The 12,635-nt window shown below is 43.1% G+C and overlaps 1 long non-coding RNA gene across 1 annotated transcript; it reads right to left on the reverse strand.

Moving 5' to 3' along the window:
* Positions 1-8,950: 8,950 nt before the first annotated feature.
* On the reverse strand, positions 8,951-12,378 carry LOC139640316 (uncharacterized). The gene is made up of 3 exons (XR_011694907.1): positions 12,158-12,378; positions 10,076-10,122; positions 8,951-9,830 (listed from the first exon to the last, which is right to left on the reverse strand). It is a non-coding gene; the product is annotated as an uncharacterized lncRNA (long non-coding RNA).
* Positions 12,379-12,635: the final 257 nt, after the last annotated feature.

Raw genomic sequence — 12,635 nt, forward strand, 5'->3', positions numbered from 1 at the left:
TATTATTAATATAGACATGAATATTGGTTTTAATAATAGTGATGTAATACTGTTGTTTTTTTATACCTTCTATAGCTGCTGCTGTTATAAATACTGATGTTCATATTATATTACTATGTTACTAGTAGTATTGTAACAGTGTAGATACTAATATTAATAATTATATTATTGTTAGAGATATGACTCTGCATGTTATTAAAACTGATTATATTATTTAATTATAAATGTTGATATTAATAATGTTAATGACAGAGAACTACAGCAGTCTTACTGTTAATACTGACAGTAAAACTAACATGGACACATTCAGAGAGTTCACTGCCCTCTAGCGGCCAGAGAGAGAAACTACAGCTCTCCTATTGTTGACAGTAATACAGATAGAAACACATAGAGATGACTGACCTCTAGTGGTAAAAGACAGTAACTACAGCTCTCCTGTTAACAGTAATACAGATAGAAACACATATGTTAACACCTAGAAACACCTTGTTAGCACTGTTAGCACGCTCTGTGTGTGTGTGTGTGTGTGTGCGTGCGTGTGTGTGTGTGCGTGTGTGTGTGTGTGTGCGTGTGTGTGTGTGTGTGTGTGTGTGTGTGTGTACATGTGTGTGCAGTCATGGTTTTTAAGATTAAGATTTGAAACTTTAATTTTCTTCACTAGACACACTAACGTTGAAACACCTAGAGAAACCATGTTAGCGCTGTTAGCATGCGGGAGCAACACTAGACTGTATGTGTGTGTGTGTGTGTGTGTATTTCCCCCCCGTCATATTGTGTAGTGAAGAGCCTGGAGTTCATAAGACTTGAATGACGCTCAGTGTTTAACAGCTGATACGTTCAGTACTGTAATCTGCTCTGTTCACGGAAAAACCTGGAAAGATCTGAAATTTATTTTTTTTGGGGGGGTTCCAGACGTTCTGATGGTTTCTCGTTGTGTTTTCTCACCCGCAGCAGGTTCTCTGTGCAGTAGCTGGGTGTGTAATGAAGACCAGACAGCTGCAAACATGTGAAAAGACTGAAAAGTTTCAAATGTTTTCATGTCAGTGTTTAAACTGCAGGCACTGGACAGTATTCATTAGTCTTTTCACATGTTTCACACAAAAATCAGTGGGCTGGATTGATATTTCTCTGATTTTCTGTAGCATCAAAAGCTAAAGCTCATTTATAACAAACGTGAAGGCTATGCATTTATTTTAGAGAGACAAGTGAACTCAGTATCAATGAAATCAAGTTTTAACTCTGTGCCTAGATCTGAATGTGTTTTTACTATGAATCATTCCACTTGTTAGTCTGTTGTTCGTTGCTGTAACGGAGGTCAAGTCTGATTCCCCTGCCTGGGACGGCCCGGCGCTGTTTGTCCCTCTGGACTTACTGTAACGTGGAAGACGATGTAGGAGGGAGAAGCAGGAGAGGACAGGGTCATCAGCACAGAGGAGAGAGAACCATGGGATTTAAATCAAGATAGTGCTGCTGCTTCAGCTCACTGAAGGACTCAGACTCTGTGCTACTCACAACAGTAATCCGTTACTCATTATTCATTTCAAAAGTAATCTATTACTCTACTCATTAGATGTTGATTCATGTCACTGTCAACAGGACCAAACACTTTAACTCTATTAACTCCAGTTCTGCTTCTCAAACTCAACATTTTCAGAGAAAATAAATATGTGTGTTTATCCTTCTCTATGATATTTTATAATTCATTTGTTCACTATTTTTCCATTGGTCAATAAAACGCATTATATTTTCCCTGCAGTGGGTTTCTACTCGTCAGCAGCTGCATTTCCATCCAAGTGTTTTTATGTGAATTGTCACGGATCAAATTAGAAAAGCGGCATATTTTAAAAATTTACACTCGCTTGAGGTGGAAAAGATTTTTGTCAATACAGAAATGATGTAATGAATAGCAATGGAAATTCATTTTTTTAATAACTATTGAAGTAAAGACTAAATTTCCTGGTGGATGTTTTTGAACTTTTCCTCCCAGCTTCACATTTTGTCACATTTGAAAATGTTAATATTCACTGAACAGTCGGATGGAAACTCCTCTGTCTCCTGCTGTGGGAGAATGAAGGACTTGGACCAAAGTTTAATTGTTTAAATTGATTTTTATTACACATCATATTACCTCTGTGTGACATTTATTATTTCTGCTGCTTTGTAACCAGTTTATTAAACTGTCCAATAAATATAAATCATAAATACCATGATGCTGTGTGGGATTCAGATGTTTTAGTAATCGAGTTTCACTTCTGTTATATCGACATGAAACGTTTAATTTAAAATGTATATGATGATCTGTGACAGTTTTTCAGTTTTCTATCTTACAGCATTATCTACAAAAAAACCCATAAAGCCTTAGAAACTATAGAACAGAATTATACAACAACTGTAAAACTTTATTAGAGGACGGATCCAGTGTGATTTTAGTTTCTGCTCATTTCCTTCATTCCCCTCCTGCTCTCCATCACTGCAGATGGTTTTGCAGATATTTAATATTTTATTTCACAGTTGTTTTCCACAGTAAATATTCTGAATCAAACTCTGTCTGAACATCACCAGTTCCTCCCAGTGAAGAAGAGAGCAGCAGTTTAAATCTAGCTTTAGTTTCTGTCTCATGTTCCAGACTGGAGCTGGAGGAAGAGTCTGGCTCTGGTTTGTCTGTCGGCTTGACTGGGACGATTGACAGGAGGCGGGGCCTGACACTGTGATTGACAGGAGGCGGGGCCTAACGGAACCACAGAGAACGATAGCTATTGGTTGGAAGATTTATTTTGGAAGAGTGAAACGTGGAGATCGGAGCCGTAAGGAAGAGAAGCAAGACCGAGAACCAGCCTGAGAGGTTTGGAAAAAGTGATTTAAAAAAAAATATATATATATATATATATATAAATATTTTTTTTAATTTATTAGTTTATTTGTCAGGGACAATGCAAAACAAACATTGTAACAGGTTACAATAACATGATACAGATGTGTTGCATATGGGATATGGGATGCCATCAGTAACCCCCACTCCCTCTCAGAAACTACGTCTGAAAGAGCCTGGAGCCAGAGGTGAAAATTAAACTTTGTCGTAGGACAAAATTAAAGACATTTTTGGAAAGGCCTTGACCTGGAGAGTAACATATGTCAATATGAAGAACATGGGTGGTTCCTGTACTGCAATATTGCCCTTTGAACTCTGACCCCGGGCTACATTTGAAGGCTTATTATACAGCAACACAAGGGGCTAGAAACATGGGGTCAACTTCTCTAGAAAGCTATTGAGCTGTACTTTAATGGGAGTGGGGTTACTGATGGCAGGTGGCACTGAGTTGGGTTGAAATGCAATATTTTCTGAAATTCTCCTGCTTCCCATTAAGATGGCTGAAATCTGACAAAAGATTTGTTTTTTTCCACCCTCAAATACCCCAGTAACAATGTCAATTCCATGTTTACAACGTCAAATATAGGAGAAACAACAACAAAACAACAAAACCCACGGAGCAAGGCTTTTATTGTGAAGTGCTCATAGGAAGTGCAAACTGTAGTTTGCTGTTTACTGGCAAACTGCTCAATATTAGAAAGATGCAATACAATCTGAACCAACAGGTTGATGTTATAAGAGGATATAATCAAATAAATTACAAAAAAAGAAGAAAAACAACAAGCAAAACAACAACAAAACAACAAAACCCACAGAGCAGGGCTTTTATTGTGAAGTGCTCATAGGAAGTGCCAAACGTTTTTCCGGGTGGAAAGTTGCAGTTGTGAAAAGGCAAACTGCTCAATATTAAAAAAGATGCAATACAATCTGAACCAACAGGTTGATGTTATAAGAGGATATAATCAAAAGAATTACAAAAATATACTTTTGTTGGTGCTATTTTGCCGCGATTTCATCCGCCCTGCGTTCAGCCCCGACAAAGCGTAGCAAAACGTTTATTTAAACGGAAACGGTGGTGCGTTGAACATCCTGTTGTGTTACACAAGCGTTGCAACTACGGCAGCTGAGGAGGCCATTCTTTGCGTTCTTTAAATATGTGTTTAATACTACAAAATACGCTCAATGTGACAGTCACTGCCCTTGCCGTCCAGAATAGCAGAGAACATCCCAGTGGAGTGAAGGGGTTTGTGGAAACTGTGGTTCCTCAATATAGTGATCCAACATTTGCCTCATTTGCATTTCAGGATGAAAAGGCAAACATTTCAGGTGAAGGATAATCCACTTCTTACCTTCGAGACTGCGTTAGGACCTATATGAGCTAATTATTTTATTATGAGTATTAGGCCTATCATTATTGCTGATCACTGATGTTCTGATATGATACTGTAATATTTACCATTAGATATATACATCAGACCATATTTAGAAGAGTAGAGTGGAGTAGAAAAGTTTATGAAAGTGTCACTCCACACGGTTCATACAGCAAAATATACAAACATGTCTTCTAATTAGTTCAGTTGTTGCAGACAGCAAGCTGCAGCGGATGCATTTGTAAAGGACTTTAGTTGGATCCATTGTGTGCACTGCCTTTTTAATACGGCGGGGTTTATATACACGTTGCTGCTGATTGGCTAACACCTCTGACACACCCACCAAACGAGAGACAACGTACCTCAAAGCCCGTTGCACACTGTTTCACACCGTTTCGACGAAACATGACGTTCAACCCGGAAACCGTAGCAAAACGGTGCACACCGCTTTCAGATTGAACGTGCCCCAGCTGTGTTTCATGGGCAGAAAGAGGTATGTTCAATGACGAAACGGATTATGTAACGTTTAGAAACGTTAACGCCCGACTGGTTCTTCTATTTAAATTATACTTATTGTAAAGTAGATGTAACGATACAGACGTTATAAGTGCTATATTTTATGGAGTTTATTGAGATACCACTGAAATAACTTGTTATATAGGTTATGAGCCAAATGTATTTCTTTCTATTATCACCAAAGAGCTCAAGCAAAGAAATGCATCAAACCAGCCTTATTTGGGCAGAAAATGTAGCCAGACTGTGTTCCTGGTCCAGGAGAGAAAGTTGCAGGTGTCTAATCCTGCCGCGAGGGGCTTTACCATGGAGTTTATGGAACACCCGGTGTCTTACACAGACGCACAAGGCTACCTTTAGCATCATTATAGCGACGCCAAGGGATTTGACAAAGAGTCAAAATAGGACGACTTAGGAATGAGAACGGGTTAGATGTCCAGCAGCATCTCTCCGTCCTGCAGGAGGGACAGGAGAGACGCTGTGATGGAGCCAAGGACGGGACCACACTCACAGCTATCAGGACCTGAAACACACTTGCTGTGCTGTGTCGTCTCAAGTCGTGTCATGTCGTGTGGTGTTGAGTCGTGTCGTGTGGTGTTGAGTCGTGTCGTGTGGTGTCGAGTCGTGTGGTGTCGAGTCGTGTGGTGTCGAGTCGTGTGGTGTTGAGTCGTGTCGTGTGGTATTGAGTCGTGTGGTGTTGAGTCGTGTCGTGTGGTGTCGAGTCGTGTGGTGTTGAGTCGTGTCGTGTGGTGTCGAGTCGTGTGGTGTCGAGTCGTGTCGTGTGGTGTCAAGTCGTGTGGTGTCGAGTCGTGTGGCGTGGTGTCGAGTCGTGTGGTGTCGAGTCGTGTCGTGTGGTGTCAAGTCGTGTGGTGTCGAGTCGTGTGGCGTGGTGTCATGTCGTGTGGTGTCGAGTCGTGTGGCGTGGTGTCATGTTGTGTGGTGTCGAGTCGTGTGGTGTTGAGTCGTGTCGTGTGGTGTCGAGTCGTGTGGTGTTGAGTCGTGTGGCGTGGTGTCATGTCGTGTGGTGTCGAGTCGTGTGGCGTGGTGTCATGTTGTGTGGTGTCGAGTCGTGTGGTGTTGAGTCGTGTCGTGTGGTGTCGAGTCGTGTGGTGTCGAGTCGTGTGGTGTCAAGTCGTGTGGCGTGGTGTCATGTCGTGTGGTGTCGAGTTGTGTGGTGTCGAGTCGTGTGGCGTGGTGTCATGTCGTGTGGTGTCGAGTCGTGTCGTGTGGTGTCGTGTCGTGTGGTGTTGAGTCGTGTCGTGTGGTGTCGAGTCGTGTCGTGTGGTGTCGAGTCGTGTCGTGTGGTGTCGAGTCGTGTGGCGTGGTGTCATGTTGTGTGGTGTCGAGTCGTGTGGTGTTGAGTCGTGTCGTGTGGTGTCGAGTCGTGTGGCGTGGTGTCATGTCGTGTGGTGTCGAGTCGTGTGGTGTCGAGTCGTGTGGCGTGGTGTCATGTCGTGTGGTGTCGAGTCGTGTCGTGTGGTGTCGTGTCGTGTGGTGTTGAGTCGTGTCGTGTGGTGTCGAGTCGTGTCGTGTGGTGTCGAGTCGTGTCGTGTGGTGTCGTGTCGTGTGGTGTCGAGTCGTGTCGTGTGGTGTCGAGTCGTGTGGTGTGGTGTCGAGTCGTGTCGTGTGGTGTCGAGTCGTGTCGTGTGGTGTCGAGTCGTGTCGCGTGGTGTCATGTTGTGTGGTGTCGAGTCGTGTGGTGTTGAGTCGTGTCGTGTGGTGTCGAGTCGTGTCGTGTGGTGTCGAGTCGTGTGGTGTCGAGTCGTGTGGCGTGGTGTCATGTCGTTTGGTGTCGAGTCGTGTGGTGTCGAGTCGTGTCGTGTGGTGTCGTGTCGTGTGGTGTCGAGTCGTGTCGTGTGGTGTCGAGTCGTGTGGTGTGGTGTCGAGTCGTGTCGTGTGGTGTCGAGTCGTGTCGTGTGGTGTCGAGTCGTGTCGTGTGGTGTCGTGTCGTGTGGTGTCGAGTCGTGTCGTGTGGTGTCGAGTCGTGTGGTGTGGTGTCGAGTCGTGTCGTGTGGTGTCGAGTCGTGTCGTGTGGTGTCGAGTCGTGTCGTGTGGTGTCGAGTCGTGTCGCGTGGTGTCATGTTGTGTGGTGTCGAGTCGTGTGGTGTTGAGTCGTGTCGTGTGGTGTCGAGTCGTGTCGTGTGGTGTCGAGTCGTGTGGTGTCGAGTCGTGTGGCGTGGTGTCATGTCGTGTGGTGTCGAGTCGTGTGGTGTCGAGTCGTGTGGCGTGGTGTCATGTCGTGTGGTGTCAAGTCGTGTGGTGTCGAGTCGTGTGGCGTAGTGTCATGTCGTGTGGTGTCGAGTCGTGTCGTGTGGTGTCGTGTCGTGTGGTGTTGAGTCGTGTCGTGTGGTGTCGAGTCGTGTGGTGTTGAGTCGTGTCGTGTGGTGTCGAGTCGTGTCGTGTGGTGTCGAGTCGTGTCGTGTGGTGTCGTGTGGTGTGGTGTCGAGTCGTGTGGTGTGGTGTCGAGTCGTGTGGTGTGGTGTCGAGTCGTGTGGTGTGGTGTCGAGTCGTGTCGTGTGGTGTCGTGTCGTGTCGTGTGGTGTCGAGTCGTGTCGTGTGGTGTCGAGTCGTGTCGTGTCGTGTGGTGTCGAGTCGTGTGGTGTCGAGTCGTGTGGTGTCGAGTCGTGTGGTGTCGAGTCGCGTGGTGTCGAGTCATGTCATGTGGTGTCGAGTCGTGGTGTCGAGTCATGTGGTGTCGAGTCGAGTCGTGTCGTGTGGTGTCGAGTCATGTCATGTCGAATCATGTCATGTTGTGTCGAGTCATGTGGTGTCGAGTCGTGTCGTGTGGTGTCGAGTCGTGTCGTGTGGTGTTGAGTCGTGTCATGTGGTGTCGTGTCGTGTGGTGTCGAGTCGTGTCGTGTGGTGTCGAGTCGTGTCGTGTGGTGTCGAGTCGCGTGGTGTCGAGTCATGTGGTGTGGTGTCGAGTCATGTCATGTGGTGTCGAGTCATGTCATGTGGTGTCGAGTCGTGTGGTGTCGAGTGGTGTCGAGTCATGTGGTGTCGAGTCGAGTCGTGTCGTGTGGTGTCGAGTCATGTCATGTCGAATCATGTCATGTTGTGTCGAGTCATGTGGTGTCGAGTCGTGTCGTGTGGTGTCCTGTGGTGTTGTGTCACTTCGTGTCGTGTCGTGTGGTAGTAATAAGCAAAAATCAAATTGGCTTTTTACCAAAATGTCGGACTTCAGACCACATTTACACCCTACACACCCTTGTTAAAAACTAAACCAAAATAAAAAATGGGAAAATATTTGCATGTTTTGTAGACTTTAAGAAGGCATTTGATTCAATCTGGCACAATGGGCTTTTATATAAACTTATTTAAAGTGGTCTAGGGGGTAAAATATATGACATCATCAAATCTCTGTACATGGAAAATAAATGTGCTGTAAAAACTGGTCACAAAAGAACATAATTCTTTACACAGGGGCAAGGAGTGAGACAGGGGTGCAGTCTGAGTCCAACACTGTTTAATATTTACATCAGTGAACTAGCAACAGTGTTGGAACAATCTGCAGCCCCAGGTCTCACATGTTTCCAAACAGATATGAGATTAGTTGTAATTATAATTACATTTCACACGTTTAATCTGATGAGGCTAACAGGCCAACTGTTCAGGAAAAATCCTGACTATTAATTCCTGTAACTGAACATTGTTGTGAAATATGACTCATTTGTTTCATATAATGACAAGAGAAAAGGATATAAAATTGACCATAATAACACAATAAAACTGTTACTGGACAATTATAACATCAAGTAGTAACTGTAGTTAGTAGTAGTATAATAAAATAATTAATGTCTTTAACACACATACACATTCAAATGAGTAAGGCCATCAGTCAAGTGCGTGACTATGGTAAATAATATAGGCCTAATATAATATAATATAATATAATATAATATAAAATAATATAATATAATATAATATAGTATAATATAATACAATATGGGTTGGGGGAAGCAACAGTATAAACTATAAACAAAAAAAAATAGTAAAAATGTGCGTGTGTTGGTCCCTCCCTGTCCCTCAGAGTCAGAGTCTATCTGCCCCCTAGTGGCCATTAGGAGACTTTCACTCTCTCACAGTTGAAACTACTTGTTGGAAAAGATGAAGACCAAACAACGTTCATTTAGGAGAAACTTTAATTCTGACAAACAATTACAGAAAACTAGATAGAAGTTTAACTTGGAATGATGAGATGACAATAAAATACCAAATGTTGCTAAAGAAAGATATTTCAACCTGTCAGTCATCAACATCAGACTCTAAGATGAACAACCATACAAGTTATGGTTGTTCATTCTGTCTGGTTTAATTTCTCATTCATTTAATTTTCACAATAAAATATCCATGTTCTTGTTGTTAAAACCCTGTTCAGTTACCCAACACACACAATACACTCTATTTAGTAAAGTGTGTGTGTGTGTGTGTGTGTGTGTGTGTGTGTGTGTGTGTGTGTGTGTGTGTGGTCATGTCCAGAGTGAACCATCATCTCAGCAGCTGTCTTTGGTCAGCAGTGTGAGTGTTTCTCTCTCCCTCCCCTATCTGACACAGAGACACTGAGGAACCAAACTCATGCCAGATCCAGAACCCAGGATAGAGTGGTTCAGTGAATGTGGAGTGGAAGGTGTGGATGTGGATCAGTGTGTCAGAGGAAACTCTGTAGAAGGACAGAGAGCCAGCAGGCCAGTCCAGATACACTGCTATTCTGTTAGAGTCAGAGGAGGAGAGGCGGGAAGTTATGTCTGTTCTGTTATTGTGACAGACAGAGTAACTGTTACCAGAGCAGTCCAGACTCCAGGACTTTTCATTCCCTCCAAGCCTGCTGTCTTCACCCTTTCCTCTCCTACTGATTCCTCTGTAAGTCACTCCTATATAAACCAATCCTTTCTTCTCGACCTCCCAGTAACAGCGACCAGTCAGACCATTTCTACACAGCAGCTGTTTCCAGTAGTCAAATCTCTCTGGGTGATCAGGATATGGCTGCTCCTCTCTCACCTCTGTCACCTTTCTGTTGTCTTCAGACAGGAAGAGGTTTCTGTGTGCTGTGTTTGGGTCCAGTGTGAGTTCACAGGCATCTGATGAGAGAACAAGACTCAATACAGCAGCAGCTTCTCATCTAATACACCTGTTGTGTTTATTATTGGTTGATTTACAGATTGACTGTTCATGTTTTCAGTTTCATGAAGACACATTTTGTCAGCCATCTGATCTCAAATCAGAGAAGGATTTGAATGAATAGATGTCACACATGAGCTTTCTATTTAAAAAGAAATTGAATGTGCTGCTTTGTTTTCATGAATCAAACAAAATACACACTTACATTTCCTCAGACCTGGTTTCAACCACCGCACTGCATCATGGTCCACACTGGGGGGGGGGGGGGGGGGGGGGCGGGGGTAAATAAAGTCAGACAGCATAATGTCTTTGATAATGAACAAATAACCTTCATAACCTTCCATATGAGTGATTTTCCAGACGCCGTCACTCATATCCTCCATTCAACATTAAACAATATTCCTCAGCTTCTCAGCAGCTCCGTTCACACTGAATTTATGAATCAGAGTGAATGTTCATATGTTGGTACAGACTGGAGCAGAGCAGAGTAAAATGACCAGACCTGTCTGTACGGTAACAAGAGTCACTCCACTCCTGTAAATAATGTCTGTAACCATAGTAACGTTTACTGCAGACCAATATGGCAGCTCCCATCGCCTGTGTTTTCAGTCTACTGGACACCAGTAACACCAGTAACCAGAGGCGTCAGTTTATCCATCAGATTTAAATAAACCTCCACCGACAGTGGCGTGGTTTTCTCTTCTTCCACCTCATGAACTTGATACTTTAAAGAGACGCAACATTTGGCCTCAAGACACAGAACTGTCATTCAATTCATGGAAAAAAGTAGGAATTACACATCTGCAACACATTTGAACATGGCTCACTCATACCCTACGAAACACTAAAACAGAAATATGATATCGGTGGTAACAGCTTCTTACAATATTCACAACTGAAACACTGTTTTAAAGGAAAAATCAGCACATCAAACAACACTCTGTCAACACCCCCATTGTTCAATCAACTCAAACTTATAGCCACTCAGAAAAAAACCTTTTCAAAAATGTACAAACTTTTAATAAAAACAGACAATAATCTCCCACAACCGGTCCAAGATTGGGAAAAAAACCTAGCTGTTACCATCGATATCAACTCCTGGATGCACTTCTGCAACAACATCTTCTCAATGTCCCATAACTCCAAACTCCAACTTATTCAATACAAAATTCTACACAGAGTTCACCTCACCCAATATAAACTACACAAAATGGGACTCACAGACAACGACACCTGCACACACTGCACATTAAACACTAGAGATGACTACCTTCAGGCCACCTGGCTCTGCCCACCCATTCAAACATTCTGGACAAGCATCACACACACTATCCTCAACCATAGGTCGCAGCATTCCAGCCTCCCCATCTGTATGTCCGCTAGGAGATCTCTCATCAGTTGAACCGCCACTGAAATATGAAAACCCCATACTGGTCGCTCTAACAATCGCTAAGAAGACAATCCTCCTAAACTGGAAAGACAGAAATAACCTCTCAACATCCCAGTGGCACCTTCTACTATCTGACTATATCACAACAGAAAGACAAATAGCATTAAAAAACAATCAAATAGACTAATTTCACATATGCTGGACCCCATTTATTAATATCACTATACCCATGTAACAAACACACAAATATACATACATACACACACAGACAACAACCTCCCCCTACTGCCGGTGACACCAGTGCCCCCCCCCCCACCTATACAAACTTGAACTGTGGATTAGACCCTCAAGCCCTGCCAGGACCCCCCCTTACTACAATAGCAGACACTTCTAAATATCAATTACAAACCATTGATGTATTCATTTATTTATTTACTTTTAATTCTTCCCTCGTTATTACCTATTTATTATTCATTCTTCGATATATGTATTATTATTATTACTATTATTACTATTATTATTATAATTATTATTATTATTTTATTTCATTATTTGTTTCTTTTCCCTACTCTCCCATACACACACAATCATACACATAAACATGCGTTCTAACATAGATCTTCCCTAAAACACTACTTTTAAACTGCAGTAACTGCATGATGTCACTACTATCATAATTGATACGTCTATTTCATCTCTGTTTGTTTTGTTTTATTTTGTTTTGTTTTGTTTTATATGTGTACCATGTCAAGTGTCACCCTGCTGTTGTTTATACATTGTCTGCCCATGTTATCCCTGTTTCAATTATTGTTGTATCTGTAAAGTCACTACTGTTTTGTTTTTGCACCAATAAAAAAAAAAAAAAAAAAAAAAAAGGTGGAGCAACTGCCTACATACCTGAGAGAGTCCAGTCTCCGGTGTGGATCCTCCAGTCCAGCAGAGAGCAGCTTCACTCCTGAGGCTCCTGGATGATTGTAGCTCAGGTCCAGCTCTCTCAGATGGGAGGGGTTGGAGCTCAGAGCTGAGGCCAGAGAAGCACAGCCTTCCTCTGTGAGCAGACAGCCTGACAGCCTGCACACACACACACACACACACACACACACACACACACACACACACACACACAGACACACACACACACACACACACACACACACACGCACACACACACACACACACACACACACACACACACACACACACAGACACAGACACACACACACAGGCACATACACATACACACACATGCATGCACACACACACACACACACACACACACACACACACACACACACACACACACAGACACAGACACACACACACAGGCACATACACATACACACACATGCATGCACACACACACACACACACACAC

Source organism: Centroberyx affinis, unplaced genomic scaffold (assembly GCF_046629955.1).
Source record: "Centroberyx affinis isolate AG114_WGS23_722 - 3 ecotype Tasmania unplaced genomic scaffold, CSIRO-AGI_Caff_v1 ptg009050l_1, whole genome shotgun sequence".
Lineage (NCBI taxonomy): Eukaryota > Metazoa > Chordata > Actinopteri > Beryciformes > Berycidae > Centroberyx > Centroberyx affinis.